At 46.7% G+C, this 16,657-nt stretch overlaps 1 long non-coding RNA gene across 1 annotated transcript; it reads left to right on the top strand.

The window, feature by feature from the left end:
- Positions 1-12,480: 12,480 nt before the first annotated feature.
- On the top strand, positions 12,481-16,172 carry LOC128348296 (uncharacterized). Its single transcript, XR_008318061.1, has 2 exons — positions 12,481-12,789; positions 15,964-16,172. It is a non-coding gene; the product is annotated as an uncharacterized LOC128348296 (long non-coding RNA).
- The last annotated feature ends 485 nt before the right edge of the window (positions 16,173-16,657 follow it).

The following is a 16,657-nucleotide window of genomic DNA, read 5'->3' as shown; positions in this document are numbered from 1 at the left end:
GAAAACAACAGAGTTTTTGTTTGTCAACCAGATGCCCAAATATTTAATTTTCTTCTCCACTTTCAGTTCACTTATTTCAAAAAATCTATCATTAGATTTCTAGTCCATATTTTTTGTCAACACCTTGGTTTTAGTCTTATTTATATAAAACCCGGCCAATTGGCCAAATTGTTGTATTTTTTGCAAAAGTCTTCCGATCTTCTCTAATGGATTTTCTAGAAAAAACGCCACATCATCTGCAAAGGCTCTAAGTTTATACTCTTGTTTCCCAACTTTCGGGCCTTGTAATTGATCATCTTCTCTAATATTTCTGCAAAGCACTTCCAGTACTAATATAAAAAGTAATGGGGAAAGTGGACAGCCTTGTCTAGTTCCTCTTTGTATTTTACAATTATCTGATAATACCCCATTTATAATAATTTTAGCATATTGCTCCAAATACATTGTCTTGATAGCCCTAATAAAATTATTACCAGCTCCCATTACATCCAATATCCTCCACATAAACTGCCAGGAGACATTGTCAAATGCTTTCTCTGCATCCAGAAAAACCATCGCTATCTGTTTATCATTGTGTTTTTCATAATATTCCAATACATTCAGAACTTTTCTCACATTATCTCTTAATTGCCGTTTTGGCAAAAAACCTGCTTGATCTTTGTAAATAAAAAGTCTTAATACAACCTTCATTCTCCTTGCCAAAATGGCAGCAAAAAGTTTATAATCATTATTTAAGAGTGAGATTGGCTCTTGACTTGCGTTATTATTCTTGACTTGCATTAAATCTTGATCTGGTTTTGGAATTACTGCAGTATTAGCACACTTCCAAGACTCCGGCATAATTCCTCTTTGCAAAATATCATTCATCATCCATTGCAAAGGCTGTAATATTTGATCTTTAAAAGATTTGTAGTACGAAGCTGGTAGCCCATCGGGCCCTGGCGCCTTATTAGCTTTGCTTTGCGTTATTACTTCTGTTATTTCCATTATTGATATATGGTCCTTAGAAAGTTTTGGAATATTTTATGTCTTGAGAAATTTGTCAATTTTTATATCTTCTACTTTATTTCCTTTATATAATTCAGAATAATATCTAAAAAAATTCCCTTTTTATTTCCCTTTCGTCATAGGAAAGCCCATTTTTTGTTTATATCTTGGATATGTACTTATTCTTTTTCTCACTTCTAATTTTCCAAGCCAGCAACTTGCCTGGTTTGTTTGCAAATTCAAATGACTTTTGCTTCGCATATTTTAAGTTCCGTTCAACTTCATTTAATAGTAACATAGAGAGCTGCTGCTGAAGCACTTTAATGACTTGAGTATTCTTCTTTTTGTCCTTAGCCCATAGAAGTTCTCTTTCTTTTTTAGAAAACTCCATCAATAATCCCTCTTTTTTCAATCTCCATTGTTTTTTAAAATATGCATTTTGTTGTATAAAAAAACCTCTCATAACCGCTTTTCCTGCATCCCAAACTATATTATTGTCCATTCCTTGGTTTTAAATTCAGTTCAAAATAGTCCTTTAACTTCCTTTTGGCTTTCTCCACAACTTCCGCTTTTTCCAGCAAATATTCACTCAGTCTCCAGCGAAAGGAAACCGTTCCCTTCTTCTTCCATATAAAGCAAATTGCATTATGATCTGAAAAGGTTCTGGGCAAGGTATCCATTCGTTTCATACATGGTGTAATAGATTTAGATGTCCAGATCATATCTATCCTTGAGTGAGATTTGTATCTTTCAGAGAAATAAGTATACTCCTTTGCATTTGAGTTTTTGATTCTCCACAAGTCGTAGAGATCCATATGTTCTACTAAATCAAAAAAAGCTTTAGGTAGCCTGCCTTGCAGATTCCTTTCAGACGTATCAGATTTTCTATCCAAGAATGTAGAAACAGCCTCATTAAAATCTCCTAGTAAAACTAAATTAGCATTCGATAGCTTAGCCATCTTCTGTTCTAAATATTTATAAAATTCTACTTTTTTTTCATTGGGTGCATAAATTCCAATTACCACAGTTTTGATTCCGAAAACTAAGATTTCCAAAGCTAGCACCCTACCTTCTTCATCTTTAAAAATCAACTTGGGTTCAAATTGTTGTTTCACATAAAACACTACCCCTCTTTTTTTTCTTTTCTTGTCAGAGGAAACGAATTCTTGTCCCAAGGCCTTATTAACCAAATATTTTCTATCTTGTTTTCTAATATGTGTCTCTTGTCCAAGAGACACATACAATGTCCAAGCTTTGTTGAAAATGAAAAACTTTTAGCCTTTTGGTTTTGCTATTTAACCCATTCACGTTCCATGAAGCTATTTTATAATCCATCTTGGCTAGTTAAAATTATGTGTTGAGGGCACTGGGTGCTCAGAAATTAAAGTTTTTTTGTATTTCCGTCAAAATTATTGCGCTTTGAGGAGCTCTGTGAATCTATTCCTCTTCCCCTTGTAAAAAAAGGAGACCTCTTCAGGTATTTCCCATCTAAAATGTATTCCATTGGCGTTTATTATTATTCTTTCGTGTTTACACAGTCAGACAGGTGTTATTGACTGGTTTGTTTTATCCAAACATCGAGTCCTTCCCAAGGACCTGGGATGGCTGAATTTTATTGTCAGTTGTTATAGATATCATCGCAGAATATAGGCTGTTCCCAGTAAAGCTGCTTTTTGTAATTGGCTGATGGTGATTTCTGTGGCCCCTATGGTGTTGAGGTGCTATTCAAGGTCTTTTGGAACTGCACCCAGGGCGCCAATTACCACTGGGATTATTTTGGTCTTTTTCTGCCACAGCCTTTCAATTTCAATTTGTAGATCTTTGTATTTGGTGATTTTTTCTATTTCTTTTTCTTCTATTCTGCTATCCCCTGGTATTGCTATGTCGATTATTTCCACTTGTTTTTCTTTCTTCTCGACTACAGTTACATCTGGTGTATTGTGTGGCAGATGTTTATCTGTTTGTAGTCGGAAGTCCCATAATATTTTTACATCTTCATTTTCTTCAACTTTTTCAATTTTATGGTCCCACCAATGTTTGGCTACAGGTAGCTAGTATTTTTTGCAGATGTTCCAGTGTATCATCCTTGCTACCTTGTCATGCCTTTGTTTGTAGTCAGTCTGTGCCATCTTTTTACAACAACTGATTAGGTGGTCCACTGTTTCATCTGCTTCTTTACAAAGGTGGCACTTGCTGTTTGTTGTTGACTTTTCTACTTTTGCTCTTATTGCATTTGTTCTTAGTGCCTGTTCTTGCGCTGCCGGCTTCTGTCCATTGGATTTCCGACAGAGTGTAGCTTGATGAATCCCAGCCCCCACCGCTTGACTTAAATCAAAGCTGTACTTTCCAGCGCAGCCTTGAGATAAGGAGCAGGCTCTGGGGGGATGCAGTGGCCAATCTTGATCCAAACCCTTTAATCCAGGGTGGTGAGGGGGGGTTATGAAGGCTCAACGCCCCCCCCCAATAGACCAAGGAGGGGTCCTTGGTCTCCCCTGTCGGGAAGCGTGCAGCCTCGTTAGCAGTCCAACCGGGAGTCCGGCTTTCTCATGAGTAGACCCCATTGGCTTACTCATGAGTAGACCCCATGTCTGCTGCTCACGAGTTCACCCCCCCCATCTGCTACTGACGAGTGTTGAATCATCCCCTCCATGCTATCTGAGCCAAGGCTTCCAATGCTACAGACTGCTTCAGTCTTAGGCTCCCTCAGCTTTTAGTTACAAGTAAAAATACTGAGTGGTTTCAAGAACAAGTCAAAAAGCACCCCAGATGATATAGGGGTGGCACACATTAAAAACTGTGGTTACCCACTTGCAAAAAACATGGATGTGAGAAAATACAAAAAGACTATACAATTACCACAAATTAGCCTACTTGCACTTCAGATGTACATGTGGCCACCATCTTGAACTGGAGTGGATTACATCATTGCACACCCTATGTGTCCCTACAGCTGTAGCCAATTTGATTCAAATCAGTTTGGAAGTTCACAAGTTAGCCCACTTGCACCTCAATGGTTTACGCATCAGCCATCTTGAATTGGGATGGGATGAGATGGAGGGGGTAGATATTGATACAAAACAAATCAGGGGCGATTTATTTTGGGCACAATTCAAATCAAAAAAATCGATTTGTGCACATCCCTAGTTATGACACCCTCTGCAGGTCAACACGGATAGACAGGAGCCACCTGGCAGGCTCTGCCAAATAATGTAGGAAAATTATTATTACTTTGGCACACCTAGATTTTTTTAATGGTCACACCCCATTTATGGAATGGCCTCCACAGTTAGGTTTGCCTGGCACCATCACTTTCTTGTTTTAGATGCCAGGTGAATTCCAGACACAATTATTCAGTTAATGATCTAGAACCACTTTATTAGGCTTGCCACCAGTCACAACGAATACAATCATTTTCAGCTTGCAGAGGTGACCAGTCCTTAGAGAGTCATTGCAGAGCTGTCTCTGCAGAACTGGGGACAACCCCCAATCTTCTTCTCAGATATTCCTCTTATGCGGGCTTTGCTGTTTCTTTCATTCACATAATATGGGCTTCACCTAGACTTCCAAGGGTTCAATACCATTGCCAACATGTTTATTTCTTCACAGAATCTTCTCTTGTCTGGTCTCCCAAAGGTAACCTGCCCACCTTGGAATGATGGCATTCGACTGAGTCCCACATGGCTGTACCAGAGTCCCACATTGCTCTGATGAGACACAGACTCCGCCTGGGGCTAGGCTAAACGAAGGGCACCACTACAGGTGCAAAAGAAAAGGCAAGACGGTGAGCTTGCAAGATCTCAGCCACACCAAGATCTCAGCCACACCAAGCCACAACTCCTTGCAAGAGCCTCAACCTCTTTTGGCCATCACAAGGCTCTCCTACTTCTGGTTCTTTTCATAGCATCACTATGAGGCTATTCACACGATTAGCAAAAATTGGACTAGGAGAACCTAGTCCAATTTTTGCTAATCATGAGAACCACCAGGCTCGGCTGCAAGCCCGGTGGTTCTCTAGTGGGTAACCCACTCCTGTAGCCCTCCCCATAGCTCGGGTTTGTGGAGCGAGCACTCCGCAAACATGAGCTATCTGGTCGTGAGTAGCTGCGGAGCAGCTCCGCACTGGAGCTACTTGTGAGTAGACCCCCAGAGGGGAGGCGAAAAGCTGCCTCCCAGCTCCGGGGGTCTCCCCAGTCTCCTCGGGGGTCTCCCTCCGGGGGTCTTCTCAAGCACAGCCCGTCACGGAGCTGGCAATCGTGTGGGCGGCCGATCCGGCTGCCCAGCGCTCCCTGCCCACTCGTGTGTGGGGAGAGCGGGCTTAGCCCGCTCTCCCCGCGCACAGGAAGAAACCGGGTCTCACTGATCGTTAGACCCGGTCCTATGTCTAAACCATAACTGTAGAGAAGGGTTTTTTCCATCTGCACAGAGAGAAAGAGATTACTATCTGTATTCATAAAGAGGGTACTTTTAGACAACATTACAGTGGGTGCTGAATGAAAACACACAGGGCACTTAAACTCAATAAGGCTGCTCCTCACCTGGAAGATGAAATTGCAGAATACTGATGACAAAGTGTTATTTTTTAACTTCTCAGATGGGTTACAATCAACCCCATTATCTATTGAGGGTTAAACTGGTGAATGGGAGAGTTGAGACTTTAGCTGGAGAGACTCAACCATGCTGCATCCCAGGCGACTGGTTGCAAGAGCTGTTCTCTGAGATTCTGCCATCTGTAGGGGTGTCTGTCTTCTACCCCATGCCCTCTGTTTGGACAGTTGAAAATACAGGGTTTTGCAACTATATCTTGAGTCTTTTATCCTTCAAATAAAGCAAACAATCTGATAACCTTATCTCTAGAACCAATCACTAGGAAAATGGTGAGAGCATAATGCTTTGCAAAAGGTCTGTTTCAAACAAGTGAGAATAAAGGATCAAGATGAAAAGATACTGAAGCTATACTCATGACCAGCAAAAACAGGGCTTGAGGTCTGAAGACGGATTAGCACTTCTGTGTGAAACCTTGGCAAGCCCTGAAACAGGGCTCTGTCAAAACAGGGTCACCCAGTTCCCAGCCCCATCTCTAAAACTAGGTTTAGCAAGCAGCAAAGGTTATCTGCCTCTCTCTACAGAGCTACTATAGAGCCTGGGTACCAGAGTGCCCTGCAAAGCAAGCAGAACACTTGGAAAATGCCTGCCCAAGATCAGCACTGGGAACTTGCTCAAACTTTCTTAAAGTGGCAGGCATCTTGCAAATGAGCTCAAGGGAAAATAGGAACATAGGAAGCTGCCTTCCACTGAGGTCCAACCAGCTCAATACTGTCTACACAGATTGGCAGTGGCTTCCTGAGGCTTGCAGGCAGGATTCTCGCTCAGCCCAACCTGGAGATGCCAGGCAAGGAACTCAGACCCTTCTGCAGGCAAGCATGCAGGTGCCCTTCCTAGAGCAGCCCCATCCCCTAAGGCCAATAGTTGCTCCCAAGCGTCCCCTCTGACCCGCTCCAAAATTGCCCCCTTGGTATACGGAAGATCTATGGGGGCTGAAGCGGCAAGGTAGGCAAATGGAGCGCAAGTGGAGAAAGACTCGACTCGAATCTGACAGATTGCGACATAGAGCACATCTAAAGATCTATGCTCAGGCAAAACGTGTGGCAAAGAGGCGGTTCTTTTCTGCTCATATTGCCTCTGCGAGTTCACGTCCAGCAGAGTTGTTCAGGATTGTGAGGGAACTAGTATCTGCTCCCCCTCCCTTGAACCATAATTTGGAGTCATCAGTTACTTGCTACAATGTGTTTAAAGAATTTTCCGCAGATAAAATCTCTCGGATTCGGGCCAACCTAGATGGAGACTCCACAATTAATTTGATGTCTGAACTGGAGGTGCCCAGTGACTCCTCTTATGTGATTCAACTGGATCGGTTTCAGTTTGTAACTCCTGAGGATGTGGACAAGCTGCTTGGAGCGGTGAGGCCTACCACTTGTTCTCTTGACCCTTGTCCGACATGGCTTGTTCTATCTAGCAGGGAGGCTATTGTAGACAGCCTGGTGGAAATCATAAATGCTTCTCTGAGGAAGGGCAGGATGCCTCCTTGTCTTAAGGAGGCAATCATTAGACCTCTTTTAAAGAAGCCTACATTAGAACCCTCAGAGTTGAGCAACTATAGGCCTGTCTCCAATCTCCCATGGCTTGGCAAGGTAATTGAGAGGGTGGTGGCCTCTCAGCTCCAGGTGGTCTTGGAGGAAACAGATTATCTAGACCCATTTCAAACTGGTTTTCGGGTGGTCTATGGGGTGGAGACTGCCTCGGTCGGCCTGATGGATGATCTCCAATTGGGAATTGACAGAGGAAGTGTGACTCTGTTGGTCCTTTTGGATATCTTGGCGGCTTTCGATACTATCGACCATAGTATCCTCCTGGAATGTCTGAGGGTGTTGGGGGGTGGGAGGCACTGTTTTACAGTGGTTCCGCTAGTACCTCTCGGATACTGTAGATTCCAGATGGTGTCCCTTGGAGACTGTTGCTCTTCGAAATCTGAGCTTAAGTATGGTGTCCCTCAAGGCTCCGTACTTTCTCCAATGCTTTTTAACATCTACATGAAACCTCTGGGAGAGGTCATCAGGGGATTTGGAGCTGGGTATTACAGTAATGGGCTGGATGAGGGAGAATAAACTGAAGCTGAATCCAGATAAGACGGAGGTACTTATTGTGCGGGGTCAGAACTCTAGAGATGATTTTGATCTACCTGTTCTAGATGGGAGTCACACTTCCCCAAAAGGAACAGGTCCTCAGTCTGGGAGTACTTCTGGATTCACACCTCTCCCTGGTTTCTCAGGTTGAGGCGGTGGCCAAGGGTGCTTTCTGTTAGCTCTGGCTGATACGCCAGCTTTTGTACGTAGTCCAGAAACTTCAGTTGGTTCAGAACGCGGCAGCCAGGTTGGTCTCTGGGTCATCTCGGAGAGACCACGGTACTCCTTTACTGATGGAGCTACAGAGGCTGCCAATAGAGAGCCAGTGTGGTGTAGTGGTTAGAGTGCTGGACTAGGACCGGGGAAACCCAAGTTGAAATCCCCATTCAGCCATGATACTAGCTGGGTGACTCTGGACTGGGGAAACCCAAGTTGAAATCCCCATTCAGCCATGATACTGGCTGGGTGACTCACTCTTGAGTGACACTTCTCTCTCAACCTAACCTACTTCACAGGGTTGTCATGAGGAGAAACTTAAGTATGCAGTACACCGCTCTGGGCTCCTTGGAGGAAGAGCGGGATATAAAATGTAAAATAAAAAATAATAATAGGTTTCCAGACAAAAAACTAAGTGCTAGTTATAACTTATAAAGCCTTAAATGGCTTAGGCCCTGGGTATTTAAGAAAGCGTCTTCTTCATTACAAGCCCCACCATCCATTGAGGTCATCTGAGGAGGTCCATCTCCAGTTACCACCAACTCTTTGGGTGGCTACACAGAGACGTGCCTTCTCGGTCGCTGCCCTGAGATTGTGGAATGCGCTCCCTGCTGAGATACGATCCTCCCCATCTCTGGCAATTTTCAAAAAACACCTGAAAACCCATCTTTTCGCCCAAGCTTTCTCAGCTTCCTAATTTTTTAGGTTTTAATCTCTGGTTTATTTTTAAATTGTTAAATTGTTTTAAGTTTTTTGTATGTGTTTTTAATTTGTTTTATGCTATTGTTAACCACCCAGAGATGAAAGTTTGGGGCGGTGTACAAATTTGATAAATAAATAAGTAGTCACCAAATGCAAACCAATATGGCCCCTGCTTTGCAAAGGGGACAATCCATGCTTACCAACAGCTCTCCCCCATGGAGCCCCTGGTGGCGCAGTGGTAAAACTGCCGCCCTGTAACCAGAAGGTTACAAGTTCGATCCTGACCAGGGGCTCAAGATTGACTCAGCCTTTCATCCTTCCGAGGTCGGTAAAATGAGTACCCAGAATGTTGGGGGGCAATATGCTAAATCATTGTAAACCATAAACCGCTTAGAGAGCTTCCAGCTATAGAGAGGTATATAAATGTAAGTGCTATTGCTATTGCTATTAGGGACCACTGGCCCCCTAAAAAGCAGGGGGCCCAAGCCCCAACCAATTGCTTGGCAAACCCGGCAATTGTAGAAGCAGCTGCTGCCAATCTGACATGCACACTTTCCCAACTGTCTGAAGCACATATCTTTGGGTGGGTCGCAACAACCTATTGATTTTTATTTATTTATTTTTACATTTATATCCTGCTCTTCCTCCAAGGAGCCCAGAGTGGTGTACCACATACTTGAGTTTCTCTTTCACAACAACCCTGTGAAGTAGGTTAAGCTGAGAGAGAAGTGACTGGCCCAGAGTCACCCAGCTAGTTTTATGGCTGAATGGGGATTTGAACTCGTGTCTCCCCGGTCCTAGTCCAGCACTCTAACCACTACACCATGCTGGCTCTCATTTCTTCATTTATACCCACATTTAGTCCCTCATTGATTGAACACAGTTTTATACTGTCCCATACACAAGCCCCTGGGCAGTGCACAATTCAGAAACAGTTGCAGGTAATAGATGGACAAACACACACACACCCGCCTTTGCAGAGACAGCCATAAGGATGGCACTGGGAGCGGGGCTGTCCCTTGCCTAGGGTGGGTGGGGAAACAGACTCCTTCCCGTCACTGGACAAGAGCAGGAGCAGGAGTGTCCCTCCCCTTGCTTGCAGCTACCCACTGCTGCCTCAGAGATGATGCCTCCCCAGCCCCCAAGGCAACAGCCCCCTGGCCCTTTCCAGGTGGAAACTGCACAGGTGATGGGGCTGCTGCTCTCCCCTTCCTGGCGCCAGTGGGGGTGGGGTGGGGAGGAGGGAGTGCATCCTTGTCCACTATATGGTAAGAAGAAGAAGAAGCCTGCAGCAGGCGGCAGCATCAAGGGAGAGAACAGCTGCTATGGGGAGAATGGCTTCCATTTGGCGGGGACCCACCAGTGCTCCCTTCCCAGAGGCAGCAGGGCCAGTGCACACAGCAAAGAGTGTTCCTTGCCCATGGGTGACATTTGGGAAGTCATAAGGCACAGGAGCTCAAGGCAGCAGCCTTGCAGATGTTCCTCTCTGCACACGCTCTGAAGCATGTGAGCTCCATGTGAGCAGCTTCCCCTTTGAGGAAAGGTGCTGGGTCCAACCAACATCTTGGAACAACCCCCCTTGTTTGTGCTAGCCTGCCCCATGAGCACCCTTGCCTGAGAGGAGAGAGGAGGTGGGGTGTCCTGACAGTGAAGCCTGCCCTGGGGGCCTTCAGTTGGGGGATAGGCATGACTGCAGGGTGCTTCAGGGTGGAATGGCAAGGTGGGCTTTGTGGGAAGAAGGCTGCTGCTTCTCAAGAGAGGACGGCAGTCCCAGTGTGAGGTCCTTGGGAAGAAAGAGGATTCCTCCAATAGATGGGTGGTGTGCAGAAGGATGGAGGAGAGAGAGAACCACTGGCAATGGAGTCGGGTGGCAAGGGGCACTGGGGATAGGATGGTATGAGTGTGGAACTGCTAGCTCACTTGCCCGTCTGCTCGCTTGCCCCCTCCCTGCCACTTGCCTGCTCAACCCCTCCCCACATGCTTGCTCGCCCCCTCGCCACCCACCTGCTCACTCACTTGCCCCCCCCAGCCCCAGCCCCTCACCCAGGCCCACCCCCCAGCCCCAAACATGTGTCCCCCATTTTGGAAATGAAATGTTGGCAACCCTATGTGTGTGTGCATGCATGTGTCTAGGGGGCTCATGTGTCTGCTCTGGTGGGACCTGCACTCCAAGAGGGATGGCCCTGGACGGGTGTGTGAGTGTGTGTGGCCCCACTTCCATCCACTGCTAGGCTGCTCAAGGGTTGCTGAGGTGGAGGGTCAGCCCAGTGGCCACCCCCACTCTGCCTGTCACTGTCACGGGGACCACCGGAAAACTTGTGAAGATCGGTGGTTCGGCCTCATGGCAGCGATGGCAGCAGTGGGGGGCTCACAGCAGTGGCGGGGGGGGGGGGGCTCAGGGCGAGGTGTCCAAATTTCCAGGTATCCAAATTGCCTGGGTGTGACACTGCACCCTACCACCCACCATCAAAATGCAGAGTATAGCAGTGGCAATGAGGGTGGGCAGGTGGCAGGAGACACTTTGCCTCTCACCCACCCACTGCAAGAGCTGCAGGTGGCAGCATCAGGGCAGGTGGGTGATGGGGGACACTGTCTTCCACATGCCCACCCTCCTACACCCACCTGCCTGGCAACACGAATGGCCTCTGCATATGCACAGAGGCCCAAAATGGGTTGTTTGGGAGGCTGGGAGGGGGTGGCAGTGGCGGATTAATGGGGAGACAGATTCACCACTTGGCTGCGGAGGCAGTGGGGACGACGACAAGGGGGGAGTTCCCCCTTTTACCTTCCACGCACACTGTGCGGTGGGATGGGAGGGGTGCTGTTGCAGAGGCCACAGCCACAGCTGTGGGGAGGGTGAGGGGAAGTTTCCCCTTCTGCCTTCCCAAACCACGCTGCTGTACGGTGGGATGGGGCAATGGGGGCGGCCATGGTAAGAGTGATCTCCTTCCACCTCCCTGTCCCACCCCACAGCAGCGTGGTTTGAGAAGGTAAAAGGGGGACCTGTCCCCTCACCCCCCCCCAACCTTCCCGCAGCAGCTGCTGCTAGCTTGTTTGTAAGAGTAAGGGGTACCTTACCCCTACCCCCCGCTGCTTACTATGGAGGAGCTTTTTACTTGTAGGAGCACTCCTTGCCAGGCGTACCCTTCACAGGTATGCCCCCTTAAACCCCCTCAGGCCAGCTCGTGAGTTGGGGTTTCAAGCACGAGCCTTCAAGCTGAGCCAGCTCCTACTCAAGGCTGCTGCAGCAAGAGAAGGGAGTGGGGGGCAGCAATGGCAAGGCGGGCAGGAGCACACTCCCCATTGCCTGCTTGCCCTCCCATCCACTGTGGCCAGGAGGGCAACCGGACGGGGTGGTAGGGGACATATGTCATCGGCCTTGCCACCAGCTTAGTGCCCTGGGTGGCCATTTGCCCAGTGTTACTGGGTGGCCCAGCCCTGCATGCCTACCAAGCGAGCAGACGGGGAGATGAGGGGAGAGTGCCTTGTGCCTGGGCTACTTGTGGGGGCATCCAGCAATTGCCTTCACCTGCCATTGACTCGGCTTCCCCAGGCAGCAGATGTGGAAGTGTGATTGGGAACCAGGGGGCATCTGCCGTGTCCCTCCTGGTCCTGGGGTGTGAGTGTGTGTGTGTGTTCATGTTGGCTCTTCCTTTGGGACTGGCTGGTAGCTCCAGCTGCTCTCTTTTCTCCTTCCATCCCTGCCTTGTGAGCAGGTGTGTTGGGGCATCGGGACAAAGTTCAGTGCCTTTGCCAGTGCTGCGGTTGCCAGGAAAGGGTTAACTGAGGCTACCAATCAGGGAGTTGCTTGGGGCCCTTCTTGGGTCATGGGATCACCCCTGGCCACTCAGGGGCTGCTGCTGCTGCTGCTGCCTGGGGCGGGGCTGGAGGACCAACATTGCAAGCTGTGGCTGCCTGCCCTGAGGGGAAACCCTGTAAGGTTGGTCGTCCAGGCTTCACCATGTGCTCGTGTGTTTGCTATGAGGTTTGAAATAGGGTTCCAGCTACTTTCAGGAGTTCACCCTGTTTCCTGCTCGTGTGGATAGCTTCACTATCTTTTCTGGACAAATTTGTTTGAGAGACACATTTTCATTCCCTGCCCCGCACTTCAATATTCTGTACTATTGAGGTCTGTTCTCAGAGCAGTCCTGAACACAGAACCAGACCACAGAAGCATCTGAGGACAATCGGTCAAAGCCACCAAGTGAGTGGTGGGTTTTTTTGGGAGGACTTGGTGTGGTGGAGAAAGCCTGTTGGAGGCCTACTCTTCACGATATGTATTGTGACCACAGAAAGGGTAGCCTCTGCTTAGAGGGAGATGGTTGGAGGGGCCAAGGAAAAGGTTGGAGTTGGGGCACAAAGGTCCTAGCCAATGGGGAGCTGACTAGGCAGAGCTCTGGATGGCAGGGGATTAAGCAATCTTGAACATTGTCCCTTTTAGGGAAAATTGCATCTCTGCTTCGCTGAGAGGAGCACATAAAGGATTGAGAGGAGAAAGCCTGAAACATAGATACATAAACTTTACTGCAGTCTTTGACCAGTACAGAAACATGAAGGAAAGAACATAATGTCACACCAATTATAATAGCATCGGTATAGTTTTACAGATATACGACGGCACAGTCAATTATTCCACTATATTAGTCATCAGGTGATGCCATATATTCATTGCTATTGAACCAAACTTAGCCACATGGTAAGTAACGTTGGCTTGATGATCTGACAAAAGAAATGAGACCACCTTCTCTGCCTGGTATATTCTTAATCAGGGGTAAAATTACTGACTCTCATGAGTCCCTATAAAAATTGCAGTATAATAAAACATGAATGTTCTGTATGGCCTGTGTATCATATGGGAAGTAGCATTCAGAATAGGAGACCTTACCATATTTACCATGCAGAACCACCAAGGGCAATACATCAAAGCGGGCCAGTACAAATGCTCTGCGATACTTAAGATTAATCAGAACATGACAGTAGTCAGCTGGCTTGGTAAAAATGCAAATCTCCATATATTGAGTCATTTCAGGGCCCTACTCGTCTCCTGAGGCTGAAACAGAATTTATTACTACAAGGGATGGTGATGTCCACTAGATCAGATGGTTTTAAAAGGGGGGCTGAGACCTACTGTTTGAGTCTGTGAGCCACATGTGACTCCCTGCTGCTCCCTAGGAACAAAGAAGGTTGGAGGTGATCATCTTGGTGTTTTGGTCCAGAGAGGCACCCTGAAAATGAGAGCTGACATATGTTTAGTCAGACAACACTTTATTGTGTTTATGATTTTGTTCTGTGTCTAGACTGTGGAGTGCCTTGGCTAAGGATTTGGCTTGTGCAGTTTGTGTACATCTCACTAGTATACCCTCTTTCCAGTTCTATATCTGCCCTTACATTCTCGGCCTACTCTATCTCTACTTGCCTCTGCTTGCCCTTTCACATTCCCTCCTCCCCAGTGAGGCAGAGGAGATGTTACTGAACATCCGGGTTATGTAGCCTGGTGCGCTTACTGTGCTAGACAATCGCATTCACCAACCGGAGACCGTTTTCAAAGCTTTATTTGACTCTGCAGAGTGAAAAGCAGACCCTGGGAATCACTTCACAGAGCAGGGCAGCCCCAAGTAGAGTCTACCGGGGCTTTTATACAGATTGATACAACAACAACAACAAGCTTAACAGGTAGTACCTTCATAACATCACTTTGTTAGTGTCATCAATACTTTGTCTTCAAGTGCGCGCTCTCCTTATCAGTCACTTTCCTGCCTGTGATCAGTGTATCCTGCAAGAAGGCACAGCCCTTCGCATCTTTTTGCTAAATTCAAGGCTATTCCACTGCAGGGTGAGAAAGAGAGCAGCAAATGGGACCTATGTGAGAACTAGCAGCACACCCCAAATGGAATAGACTTTGGCTCAGTTCATTCAAAATGGCACTGCTATGGCTAATTCACAGGTAACAGAGAGAGGAAATGGTTGCAATTGAGCACCACAGGACTGTAGCCGGGATTGTGAGGTGGGACAAGGGCACCCTGGCAAATTTTCTCTGCCTCCCTAAAGTTTTTACAAATAAATAATTTTAAGCTGCTATACTGAAATGTAATTGAGAGCAAAGAACTAAGGCAGAAAAACCCAAGGTTTCCCCCTGCCCTTGGCTATGGAGCTGGCACTTAATAAGAATGGAGTTCCAAGAGGGTATGGGATTACCAATGTAGCCTCTATCCTTTGACAGATTGCTATAACTTTTAGTTTGCAGAGGAGAGAAACTCTGAGAGATGAGGTTGCTACTGATAGTTGCGGCCTCCTTTAATTCCTGGAGGATCTATGAGCATTAAGGTGAACTAGTCTAATCTAGGGATGTGCAAAAAATTTCGGGCACAGAACGATCTGTGCCCGAAACGAACAATTTTGGGTGATTCGGGGCTGAACCGAATCACCCCCGATGTCCCCCCATATTTTTCGGGCACGAGCCGAATCACACGAATTTCGGGCACGAAAAGTTCGGGTGATTCGATTCACGGTTGATTTTTGGTGATTTTTTAAAGTTTTAGTGACTTTGGGGCAGTTCGGGGGCATAGCATGGGATCTGGGCAAAAGGAGTGGGGTGCGGTGGTAGTGCCTAATGGGTGCAGGCTACCACCCCAATTTCAGGGGGATTGGGCAAAGGGCTGATTTTTGGTAAATTTCTGAAAATTTCATGTCTTTGGGGCATATTGGGGCATATTGGGGCAAAAAGTGGGGCCTGGGGCAGAATAGTGGGGTGCGGTGGTAGTGCCTAATGGGTGGAGGCTACAACCCCAATTTCAGGGGGTTTGGACAAAGGGCTGATTTTTTGAGAATTTTTGAAGTTTTAGTGACTTTGGGGCAGTTTGGGGGCAGAAAGTGGATCTGCCCCAAAATAGTGGGGTGGGGTGGTAGTGCCTAATGGGTGGAGGCTACCACCCCAATTTCAGGGGGATTGAGCAGCGGGCTGATTTTTTGAGAATTTTTGAAGTTTGGGTGTCTTTGGGGCAGATTGGGGGCAGAAAGTGGATCTGCCCCAAAGGAGTGGGGTGGGCTGGTAGATAGTGCCTAATGGGTGGAGGCTACCACCCATCCCCAATTTAAGAGTGATTGGGCAGAGGGGTGAATTATGGTGAATTTATTTGTATGAGGTTTGTCTTCATAAGGTGAAGTGTGCTAAACTGATTACTTCCTCATATTATTCATAGTAAAGGAAACGGAAAGTGTGAAAAAGTGAAAGTGGGGTCATGAGAGTTGTTTAATTGAAAAAAATCTCATTTGCTATGATAGAATGAGAATTTACACCTCAGAAGTTTTTTCTGAGGCCTGCAGAAGAAGGCCCCTGCCTGGGCTGGTTGTTTGCTAAGCCTATATTTACTGCTTTCAGACTTCAAGAAGAGGGGGCAGCAACAACAGACTGTATCTCACAGCCACAGCCAAGAAAGAAAGAACTCTCCAACAAACAAGCCAGCAACTGCAACCAAAAACCTCCATTTGGGACACATGTGTGTGAGCAAGTCTCTGTGACTCTTTTTATTTTGCAAATTCTGTTTGTGTTAAGCAAGATAAACATCAAAGTGCAAATGTGTCATTTAATTGTTGTTGTAGTTGTGTTCATTTCTATGGAAAATTTGAGGAAAAGAAATCTCACAAGGTAAGATTACTCTGCCAATTGTAAAATAACCCATACATAGTGTAAAGAAAGTGTTCTACTAGGAGACAGGAAAAGAAAGAGTCAAGAAACATGGAACTAGGTCAGTGGAGAGAAGAGGAAGGAGAAGGAATATGGAAGAGATGGAGGAGAGGGGTTGAAATTATAGAGTTCACACAAATAAGATGTGGTAACGTTCACTAGCTTACAGATGATTCTGAAACAATTAGACAAATTTGTGGAGGCTGGAAAGTGAGACAAGGAGGGCCTGGGGAAGGGGCGAAGGGGCTAGGTAGATCAGTCTACCATCGAGGTGGTGACTTTTAGATATGAAAGCTGCTGTGATCACTTACATCCCTCAAACATACACATGAAGTGCCGTTTGAAGGTCTTGGAGCAGAGACTGGATCGTCAGCTGTGCTGGGGATTC

The sequence above is a fragment of the Hemicordylus capensis genome, chromosome 2 (genome assembly GCF_027244095.1).
Source record: "Hemicordylus capensis ecotype Gifberg chromosome 2, rHemCap1.1.pri, whole genome shotgun sequence".
NCBI lineage: Eukaryota > Metazoa > Chordata > Lepidosauria > Squamata > Cordylidae > Hemicordylus > Hemicordylus capensis.
Note: the sequence above shows the minus strand (reverse complement) of the source record. Positions and strands in the feature narration are given on the sequence as shown.